A 12,263-nucleotide genomic window follows, 5' to 3' on the forward strand; every position below is an offset into this window, starting at 1 on the left:
CAAAGGTGGTAATATTCGAGTATACCGATTCCAAGGGATGCATCCAATGGATTAAGCAGTAAACAGAGGAGAAACAGTAAACAATGATCAGCACCTATGATTCATCAATTTTCTCGACCAAACCCTTGCTGACTCGATTCGACCAACGAACCAATAGGGGTTTAGGATCCCAAGCAGATATCAAGTCATGAACATTCACATCAATACACTTGTAAACAAGATATCAAAATTTTAGTTAAGTTAGGTCGAATGCGATAAAGTGCATACTCGCCTAAGTGGTAATAAACCAGTTCAAGCAACAAGTCATTTTTGAACTACAAGTAACATGGAACATGCAGTTGAAACACTCAGCAGTTCAAAGCAGAGCAACGATAACATTTGTCTTCGGGTGGCTCTCGAATACCGCCAAACCCTAAGAGCAACTAAGGTAAAGGATATTTATGGTCTAACTATCCAAAATTTAGGTGAACGAAGTTCACATTTTAGACTCAACTATGGGTCATACACCTATCCTAGTTGGCCTCTCAAAACACAAGGGTTCAAAGATAAATTTGGAAGTGCAATTCAAGGAAAATCCAAGTACATACTAGGGCAATAATTCAAGTATAGTTTTTGGATCGAAAGGAAAGCATTTGGACCCAAAAACGTGAGCAGCCAAAGAGTTCCACATTTCATTTCATTGTTGGAAATTTTCAGCAGCAAAACAGTGAAGAAACCAATGTAGTTCACCTCCTTAAATTATGATATTTACTCCAATTCAACACACCATTGTAGTTCAAGATTTTAAGAAGTAAAATGAGCAAGATTGAGTCCAAAAGACCACCAAACCAAAGGACTTTAAGGCTAAAAGACAGCAGGGTATACCACTGTCTTGCCTATCAGAAATTTCAGCAATGAAACAAGCACAATCATGAGGTTTTCACCTTCCAAAATTCATAGTTTTCACTCAAGTTCAACACACAAAAGTCTTAACTAGTGCTTGGAACAAGATTTGGCCTCTTAAAACATAAAATTCAAAGACAACTTGAAAGTGCCAATCGAAGAATATCCAAGTGCAATCTAGGCTATAATTCAAATAAGTTATTAATATGAAAAGAAAACACTTTGATTCAAAAGGTGCAAGAAACCAAAAGAGGAAAATTATATATATATATATATATATATATATATATATATATAACTTATGAAACTTAGCAAGACATACGTAAGACATACGCACCATTATTAGAAGAAACAACCAACCTCGAGTCTAAAATTGGGCAAACGAAACTAAAGAGCATGATAGAAGAACCATTACTTTTCCTCTTGCTTTACACGTGGTTTTGTCAAAATTCAACTTATACACCACCATCAAAGTGAACTCAAGCAATCACATGTAACCTAAGTCCAAACCAACCCAAAATCACCTCTCTAACATCACTTCTTTCACAAGAAAGGAAGTAAATGAAATTTCAGCAGCACTTCCCCTTATTTTCTTAACTTTTCCATCCAAACTCAACACCTATATTCATTTCAATCCAACCTCTATTACAATCACAAGTTATAGACTATAAAGTACACTTGTTTAAGGCCACAAAACCATCCAAAATAGCCAATTTATTTAGCTCAAAATCAACCACAACAAAGCTGAAATTTGAAACCCTAAGCTGAAATTTTCAACTACGAGCTGAAATTTCCTCTAATCAAGCCAAAATAACATATAAAAGCTAGAAAATTCACATGGCAAAGTTACTAGATCATAGCCAAACTCAAACCATCATGTCAAGGCTGAAATTTCTCACTTAAAACTGAAATTTTCCAACCACCACTTAAACCATGAAATTTTCCATGTAAACTACCAAAATCAATCTCTAAATCCACTCATATGCAAGTAATAAAAGTGAAGATGGTTTCTTGATATGGTTACCTTGAACCCTGAGAAGAAATGGAAGCCAAGAGTACCTTTTTTCCAAAATCTCTTCACCAAAACCCTTAATCCTTCGTAAAGGTCAACTTTTATGGAGTAGATTGCAAGTTTATGGTGAAAACTCAAGAATTTAAGCAAGAATTTGAGGTTGAAGATGAAGTCTCTCTCCCTCTTTTCCTCTCATGAATTTCGGCCAAGGAAAGGTGGAAGATGATAGGATTTTGGTCGATTTTTTTGTTAATAAAAGGTTAAGAAAGGTATTAGTCAAAATCAAAGGTCCAAGGCTTTTGTGACAAGTGACTTTCTATGGTTAATCCTCATCCTATTGTCTTCCAAATACTAAAATATTTTGCCAACCTCTAATTATCACTTATCATCTTATAAAATAATATCCCTTTGCACAAAACTCCTCCTAATCTTCAAAAATTTATCACACACACCTCAGTAGTAGGTCCTATGTCCATAATGCACCACGAACTTATCATGCACTAACTTATAGCAAAAAATTGATTAAAATCTTGATTCTCTTATAAAAATATATGAGAAATTAAGAAAATAAAGTAAAGTAAAGAAAATGTATTCAAAGAAATAAGATAAAATAAAAATAATTTTCGGGTCCTCGCAATAAGGCAAAGATTCAAAATTCATGATAAGGATACAAATTTCATGAAATTTGTTAATGAGATATATATGAGTTACTGAATCATAAATTGTAAATAGATTTATGAAATTACCCTTATTTGCACATTCGAGCACTTGTATGTATACGTACACCATGCATATACATTTGAGGTTATATATAGGCATATATATATATATATATATATCAACTTAGATATACATATTTTGATGTATACATACATTTATCAAAATGCACATTTATGTCTGTTACATATGTGCACACATGCTGATATGCACAATTGCAGTTCAATGTGCACATATTAATGCACATGAATTTATATGTGCATAATCCATTATATTCTTTAGTTGATCAAAGTGCACATCTTTATTTTTAATGTGTACATCGCTACTTAAAAGATCTATTTTTGTGTTTTTTCTTTGAGGTTGATGAGTTAATACAATTTTTTTTTTTTTTGTCAAAAATCAATTTGTTGATGAGTTAATACAATTGACTTACATATGTATTCGTTCTGCGGTGAAAACTCGGAGAACATCTGCAGTCTCAAAATCTTTCATTTTAAAAATGAAATCAAGCATGAGATTTCTATTTAATTTAATCTGGTAATATATATTTCAAAGGTGAGTACATTTTGATCTACTCTGGTAAAATATATTCTAAGGTTTCGTTAACACTAGATTTCAGAAGTCTGAGATATAGATTTTGGCTCGTACTTGATATGTGTTGATGGTGGCTCTCATACATCACATAACATGTTCTAAGTTCAAAATTAATCTTTAAATTATGTAGGATAAATTATCTTTTACCCCCTGTAATTTGGTATTTTACCACATAACTCCCCTACGGTTTAAAAACTTATATAAAAACCCTCATGGTTTGGGTTAAAGCGTGACTATTAGTTTTTCCATTAAAACTAATGGTCAATAGTAAAAAGTCAAAGTTCAACTAATAAATTGACAAATTGACATTTTCACTACTTTTTTCCTTTTTTTCTCTTTTTCTTTTCTCCTTTTCTTTCTCTCTTTCTTTTCGGGAAAAGAAGAGATGATTTTAAAAACCTATACTTTGGCTTACAAAATCTTAATTTTCTCCAAATATAAAAGACATGGAAGGGAAATTAAAAATAAATAAATAAGAAACCAAAGAGATGGAGGGGAAATATAAAAAAAAAATAAGAAACAAAAATGACCTAATCTTTTTTTTACTACGAATATCATTATTTAATCAAATATTTAATGGTATTTTCTGTTCTTATTTATCTATTTTTATTTCAATTTCTTATTTTTAATGTTTAGGGAAAAAAAAGAAGTAATGAAAGGGTAAATTTGTTAACTTATGAGTTTGACTTTGACTTTTTACTATTGACCGATGGTTTTAAATGAAAATTAACTGTGCCACTATAGAGGGAGCTATATATAGATTTTTAAACTATATAGGAATTGTGTCGTAAAATATCAAACTATAGTGGGATAAGAGACAATTTACCTAATCTTGGATTGTGTAGGATTCCAGCCCATGTTAATCAGTGAAAATGATGGTTTAAGGTCATTCAGAAGACTGAGTTGACTCCATGTGATGAATGCACTAAACTCATCAGGCATTTGATTGGAGCCTTTCTATCACCTGATTGTCTAAAAGAAGCAGATTCACATCCGCAACTAAAATGGGCCTAGGTACCCAAAGCTTATTCTTAAAGTTCAATAAAAAGCTTATTTTTTACATTCATTCCCTTACAACATGACTTCTTTTCTAGTAGCAGGATATTTACCTTTTATACCTGTTGATTACTTATATAATAATTTGGTAGTTTTCATTTTGTAATTGAAAATTTGAAAATTTTCACTTGATTCTTTTTGTAAAAGTTCTTTTTAAAGAGTAGGAAAAATAACATAAACAATTATGATAGTCTTGAAGTTTCCGTAACTTTTTTCTTGTTATTGTTTATAATTTTTATTACAATTTTTGTTGTAACTTTTGTATTTTTCAAATTTTTTTTTGAAAAACAATATGCAATAGGTTTGATACATTTCAATATATATATATATATATATATATATATATATATATATATATATATATATGCAAAGACCAACAATAGCAAGGTCAATAATGGTAAATTTTATTGAATTGTAGTTTTAGTCCCCAATCTATACCATATGTGGATAATTGGTCCCCAATCTATTGTGCAAAACAAATTTAGTTCCTAATCTATTCAATTTTGCACGAAAGTGGACAATTGATGAATTTTTTGTGATTTTTGCCAGAATCAAATCATTTGAGATTACGTGCCGTCCCTTAAAATTCATTTTTCTAAGTGGGAACTCTTAACAACTTATTTGCAGAAATTTGTATTCCTTTTATCCTAATGGCAAAATACTAAAATAATGTTTTTTTAATAAGAACAAGAATATTACTAAATAAAGCACGAATGAAAATACAATTACTTTTAGTGGAGACCCATCAAAAATAGGTGAACACAACTAGAATTGAATTTTTTTTCACATTTCTCTCTCCAAGAACAAGAAAGCCTAAAGGCCAGTGTAGAACTGATCCGAAGTTAGGCCTATCAATTGGGCCATATGATCTAGGTTTTCATAAATTCAGACTCAACTCATTTAATTTGTAATACTTTCGAGTTTCGGGTCATAAGATTCGGGTTAATAAATGTGAAGATCATACTCAATTCACAAAAATATTCGAGTTTTGAGCCTTATTCAGGTTTAGCCCAATCTCAATTATTAGTTCTCAAATTTCTTAATATAATTATTATAACGATTAAGTTGAAAAACTAATTTAACATTCATAGGATTACAACATTAAAACTAAACATGAACAAATAATAGTTCTTGAAAAGTACATAAATCAAGAATCTTTCAACAATATTTATATCTAATTCGTTCAAAGTACATTAAATATTCAGTTGTAAACCAATACATCTTGAAAGGTTGGAACTTCTTCATAGTTTTATGATTTGAATCCAAACATGCTTGATGATTTGTGTTTCTAGATAAAAAAAAAAAAACCAATATTATGTCAACATAAAAATTTACTCAACCAATAAGAAAAGTTAGCTTCATTTATGCATTACTAATATTGACTCTTAAAAAAGTTATTAGAGGAGTCTTCAGATATATTTTTGTGTTCTGTAATTTGTATATATTTAGTATTTAGTAATAATATATTTAGATATATAATTATATATAATATCAAAATATAAATATTATATATATCATTATATATATCGGTAATTAAATGATCGAACCTATATCGAGTTTGAGCCTAATAAGACCCAAACTCGACTCATATTTAATTATGAGCCTAATTTTTAGGCCCAGCCTCAGATCAGCTCGCTAAAAGGTATGGCTCATCAGGCTTTTTTTCAGGTCGAGCGAGCTGAACTTGGACTGGTTTGGTCCCATTGACGATCCTATCCAAAGGGCAACTCAGTGGAAAAATCTTGTGAAAATCAATGAAAGTGCTTGAGATTGTGGATCTGCGAAGAAGAAATGGCAGTGGGGACAAAGAAAATGAACGGGCTACCACCACCGAACTATGGTATGCGATTCTTGACCTCATCTGGTGTTATGGGTCCTTATTTACTGCTCATAACGTAAAAAAATAGTGGAAAAGGTGATATTTGTACTGCAGAGACAAAAAATCCGATGTAGAAATTAGATTATTAACTAATTTTCAAAAAGGCCTAAAAAATAACTTGTCAATTGTGATGTGGTCCGTGTGTCTGTGATATGGGTTATAGTACTATTAGCACTTGAATGACTAAGATATATTTAACTAGAATTGTGGATCATGTCTGAACTCTACGTGAAAGCATCTATTTATTTAATAGTTTTTTTTAAGGCAAAACCCGTATATGGGAGAGGAATGCGAGCCGCTAATTTATTAAGTAAAAATCAATAGAAATTACAAAGATTTTAGGACAAGCCAAACCTAACAAGAGTAGACGACAAATAGGCAAAATCTACTGCTTTAGAACCCTAACACGCGGAAATGACCTACAGTCTAAACCAATAGCACCTCGAATGCGCTGAAGAAGATGATCATTAGAAGCGAAAACATAATCATGACCCAAGCCCAATGAAGCAATGCGATCCGCTATAGAGTTAGCCTCCCTAAACACATGATAAGGTTGCACTTGTAGGCTACAATTAAACATCTTATCCTTCTCATAATATTACGTAATGACCATCTCGCTAAAAACCCACTTGCTTGGATCATATGAACAAGCACTGTAGAATCAGTTTCAGTCTGGAACCCTTAAGTCCCTTTTCAGAACAAAACTCGAGACCCGCCAACAAAGATGAAGCTTCAGCCGTAAGCACATCCATCTCCCCAAATTCCTTATAGTATGCAAAAACAAATCGCCCTTCTTGATCACATAAAACACCCCCTCCTGAAGCATAACCATTAGACACACTCGCACCAGAATTCAATTTAAACAGCTCATTATTTGGTTTTGACCACGAAACTGCCACAATAATACGTAGCCGAGGCTTGGTGCCAACAAATGTCGACCAATGCAATACTTATCTCCAGAAAAAGAAGACTTAAGAACGAGTTTAGCCACCCCTATTTGATCCAAGAAATTCTTCACAAGCCATATCATGTGCGTAGCACAAAATTGGGTTCCTTCAAATCTTGATTTACTCCTCTCCTCCCGGAGGAACCAAATGACTAACATAGGAAGGATTGTTAGGGTATTAGGCCAACTAATTGAAAAAGAAAAGACCAACAATTTAATAGAAAATAATATCTAGCATAAACGATAAGCAATACACAAGAATTAACGTGGTTCGGCTTAATCACCAAACCTACGTCCACGGAGAGAAAAACTTGTTTTTAATATGAGAGAAAAAACACTACAAGATTACAATTTGATTTCCAAGCCCCAACTCTTGTATAACCCTCTCACCCACTAAGAAGTCTCTCACTCCTTTCTTGTGTGTCTTTGTAGTATGCCAATCTACCTATTTATAGAGAATATTACTTGACCAAAAACCAAATAACAATTGAAATCCAATACTAATTTCTAAACTTATATAGAATAGGAAATAACATCTAAATCCTAAACCAAATAGGGTTTCCTTGACTACTACTTCAAATAACTAAATCCAATTAAATAACTAGTTACTTCCCACACCAAATAGAGATCTTGACTAAAAGAAATTAAACCAATTTCCTAACAAATCTCCACCTTGGCGAATATTTCTTTTAGCAAACACAGTAAACCATCCAAAAAACCGCAACGGATCTTCTGTCCCACACTCTGTGTCACTCTCTGTCCCACTTTTTATTATATTGCTATTTCTCCTTCACAAACATCATGTTTTAATTTCTTTTTATTTCCTTATGATCCAATAACTATTAATTGAGTAAAAAATAAATGCAACAGTTTCAAAAAGCTAATATATAATAGAAAATTAAAAAATACAGTAGAAAATTCATAAAAAATCTCATTTTGTATGCATTTTGATTTTTTGAGTTTGTTAAATTTTGTGTATTACTCAATTAATGGTTATTGGATCATAAGGAAATAAAAAGGAATTAAAACATGATGTTTGTAAAGGAGAAATAGCAATATAATAAAAAGTGGGACAGAGAGTGGCACAGAGTGTGGGACAGAAGATCCGTTGCGCCAAAAAACTTCATTTTCCTTTTCCCACCAAATATCTTGGTGCCTTGCTACACACCCGAATCAAGACGATTTTATTTTCAACTGATTCAATTGGCAAATAAACGTGTGTAGCTAACCGAGTCTAACATCTAGTTGACTTGTGAGAGAGGCCTCAATTCACCCTCTCCCATAGTAGGACTTTTTCTCTTACCACCATTTGTAATTTGAGAGCATTCCCGGATCCCTTTCCGCTCCCAATCCATTGAGGTATTCAAATGATACAAATTACCATACTTCTTCGCCATCAACAAGACCGTCTTACCATGTGTGATTTTCAAAACTCCACATGCAGCGGAAAAATGGTAACTCTAGGAGTCTAACTGACTCAGAGAAATTAGATTCATTCGTAACTTTGGGACATAAGCCACACCACCCAAAGAACGAATCTCTTCATTCTACATTTTGATTTTCACCACTCCAACACCTTTAAATTGACAAGTAGATCCATCACCCAAAAACATAAAACCTGCCTTCTTTCTTTGGAGAGTATCAAAATAGTCTAACCTAAAGCAAACATGTGAAACACATCCAGAATCTAAAATCCAACCATTACGAAAAGAAGTATTATTACCTTTGGAGATTGTGAGAATGTCTCCACCCGATACATATCCAGCAAAACCATCATAGTCATTCTCATCATTTTTCTTTCGATGAGGGCAATATATTTTAATATGGCCAAACTCATGACAACCAAAACACTGAATTCCACCCTTTCTCTTGGCTTTTGAACCACCTACCTTAGATTCACCGCCAAGTTGTTTTCCTTTTTTATTCTCACATCGAGCAATTAACACAGCTTCTTGTGTCACATCCTAGTTTGCCTCCCTTTATTTTTCATGATCCAACAAAGAAGACTACATATTCTCGAACTCTAAAGTGTCTTTCCCATACAACAGAGTCGTCACAACACTTTCGTAAGAATCAGAGACTGAGGTAAGAAATAAAAGGGCCTTATCTTCTTCCTCAATATTCACGCCAACTTTTTGGAGTTGATCCAAAATTCTGTTGAACGTATTCATGTGATCCATGAGACTACCACCCTCCTCCGTCTTTAGTGCATAAAATTGTCGGTTTAGATGCAACTTATTGGGTAAGTTTTTAGCTAGATAAAGCTTTTTCAATTTTTTCTAGAAATCTGCTGCAGAATCTTCCTCATCTATCACATTGTTTATGATGTTGTCTGCCACATAGAGCCGAATCGTGCACGCACACCTTGCGTCCAACTCCTCAAACTCATCATCCTTCATGCTCTCTGGTTTCTTGTTCTTTCCATTCAACACTTTTGCCAAACCTTGTTGAACTAGAACATCCTTCACTCTTCTTTGCCAAAGAGTGAAATTTGTAGTTCCATAAAACTATTGAATTGAAAACTGTATAGTTTCAAACTCCATGGTATACTACGACCCACTCAATTTTAAATAATTAACCAAAACCCTAACGGAGCTCTGATACCACTTGCTAGGGTATCAGGCCAACTATTTGAAAAAGAAAAGACCAACAATTTAATAGAAAACAATATCTAGCATGAAATATGAGCAACGCACAAGAATTAATGTGGTTCGGCTTAATCACCAAGTTTACGTCCACGGAGAGGAAAACTTGTTCTTACTATGAGAGAAAAAACACCACAAGATTACAACTTGATTCCCAAGCCCCAGCCCTCACCCACTAAGAACTCTCTCACTCCTTTCTTGTGTGTCTTTGTAGTATGCCAGTCTACCTATTTATAGAGAACATTACTTGGCTAACAACCAAATAACAATTGGAATCCAATACTAATTCCTAGACTTGTAACAACCAAATAACAATTCGAATGTAAGACCCGTGAACCTTTGAACCTGAAAAAACCCACATCGACAGCATGGAAGAGATGCTTGAAACATTGTAATCTAGCACTCCAAACATCCCAGTGAAACAAGACCAAACCTCTGTTGCAACTGGACTGGACCATAAAGAAACAAATGCTGAATGGATTCCATAGCACTATAGCAGCAAATACAACGAGAAGCAATTGAAAGACCCTTACGCTGCAAAATTGAATCCAACGGCACCCAATCACGTAACAATCTCTAGACAAAAAATGAAACCTTAAGAGGAACTATCGAATCCCAAATAAAACTATCGATCCAAGAAATATTATGCTTTTGTCGAATCTCTTCCTAGGCCGAAACCACAGTAAACTGACCAGATGAAGAGGACAACCATACCATAAGATCATCTTGTTCGTAGAAAAAAAGGCACTTTCAAAATAAGATCAACCACATTCGATGGCAACCATTGTCGAAGGTGCTCAACATTCCAACCTTGCTCAGTGTAAAATTCACCAACTAACAGATTGGGGGGGTTTAATGACTGCCACTTGAACAGTCAATGGTGCCTTTCCACACCACAAATCATGCCAAAAGTCCACCATTCCTTGCCCCAAACTCCATCGAATTTGACTTTCAGCAAAATCATGTAGAGCCAGTAAATGATGCCAAGATGCCGAAGGCCAATCTATCTCTACCAACGAAGGATGAACTCCTTTAATATATTTTTGATGCATAAACTCAGACCAAATAGAATCATTCCTCCTTAGGCGCCACCACAATTTACAAGCAAAGGCCTTAGACATATTCCTGAAGGACCGTGCACCCAACCCGCTTTCTTTAACCTGGAAGCATAGATGTTCCCAGGACGCCCAATGAATCCTCTTAGCTTCTAAGTTTCGATCCCAAAGGAAAGAATGCAAATTCTTCCAAGAGCCACCAACACAAAATTTGGTGGAGAAAGCACTTATAACAAATACATAGGGATAGAACTCAATACATGACGTAACAAAATAATTTTTCCTCCCATGCTTATCAACTTAAACTCCAATGAAAAAGTTGTTGTCAAAACTTAGAAATAATACCATCAAACACAACAGAACTCAACTTCCCTCTAACTAAAGGAACCCCTAGTTATTTGACCGGGAATTCCTACTGCTGAAAAATATTTATTTAGTAGTTAGTTTATCATTAGACTGCAATTATCTACTAAACCCATCTGATTTATGGCCTACATTTTGTGTTTGTTGTGTTTGATTGAATTTTTTTTTATTAAATTCAAACAGTGATACCCATGGGAAAAATGTGAAACTGAACTTGATGCCCAATATGAGGGGAGAGAATTGGGGATTTTTGATCATGTGGAGGTTACTGGTATTAGTCTATTTGAGATGGATAGAACACTGGAAAGTCAGGTTAGAGATTTTGGTGAGAAAAAGTAGTATATTTTGATAAAGGAATATGAATTTCGATTGTTAAAGCATGATAGAGTATTACATGCATATTGTGCTGATTATTTTGACTATGGTAGAGTGGTTGATTTGTACATAAAAGTTTCTTTTAGTGAATTGATAGAAGCACAATGGGGGTCTGACATTGATGATGAGGACTTTGTGTTAGGGGATGGAGAGGATGAATCAGATGAAGAATATCATCTTGGCTCAGGGTCTGATTCTGGTGGGTTCGTAGAAAAAGATTCAGATTATGATTAGAATTCTGATGATAATGACTATGAAGAAAATGTTGATGAGCATTTAGAATTGTTGGGGATAGAACAAAGTAAGCAATAGCAGTTGAATAGGGAGGTAAAAAGAAATCAGTAGTGGAAAGTAGGAGACCCATGCTTGCTGATTCTGGGAGTAGTGATGACAATTCTGATATAGATGCAGCACCTGATTCAGATACTGATCTTGATAGTCTTCATGGGTCAGATAAAGAGAAGTGCTCTCAAACCACTATGTTTGATCCTAAGAATGAGAATGACCCCAAACTTGAACTGAAGGAGGTTTTTGCCATTTTCAAGGAGTTTAGAGAGGTCTATTAGAACCTGGAATATTAAGAGAGGGAGAGCATTTAAATTTAAAAAAAGTGGCACCATATGAGTTAGAACTATTTGTCCTAAACGGGGGTGTGACTAGCCCATATATGCTAGGAGAATGAAAGGGGATAGCAGGCCAGAGGTTAGAACATTTCAGAGCAAGCACAATTGTGGGTTCT

The sequence above is a fragment of the Coffea arabica genome, chromosome 4c (genome assembly GCF_036785885.1).
Source record: "Coffea arabica cultivar ET-39 chromosome 4c, Coffea Arabica ET-39 HiFi, whole genome shotgun sequence".
In the NCBI taxonomy this organism is placed as follows: domain Eukaryota; kingdom Viridiplantae; phylum Streptophyta; class Magnoliopsida; order Gentianales; family Rubiaceae; genus Coffea; species Coffea arabica.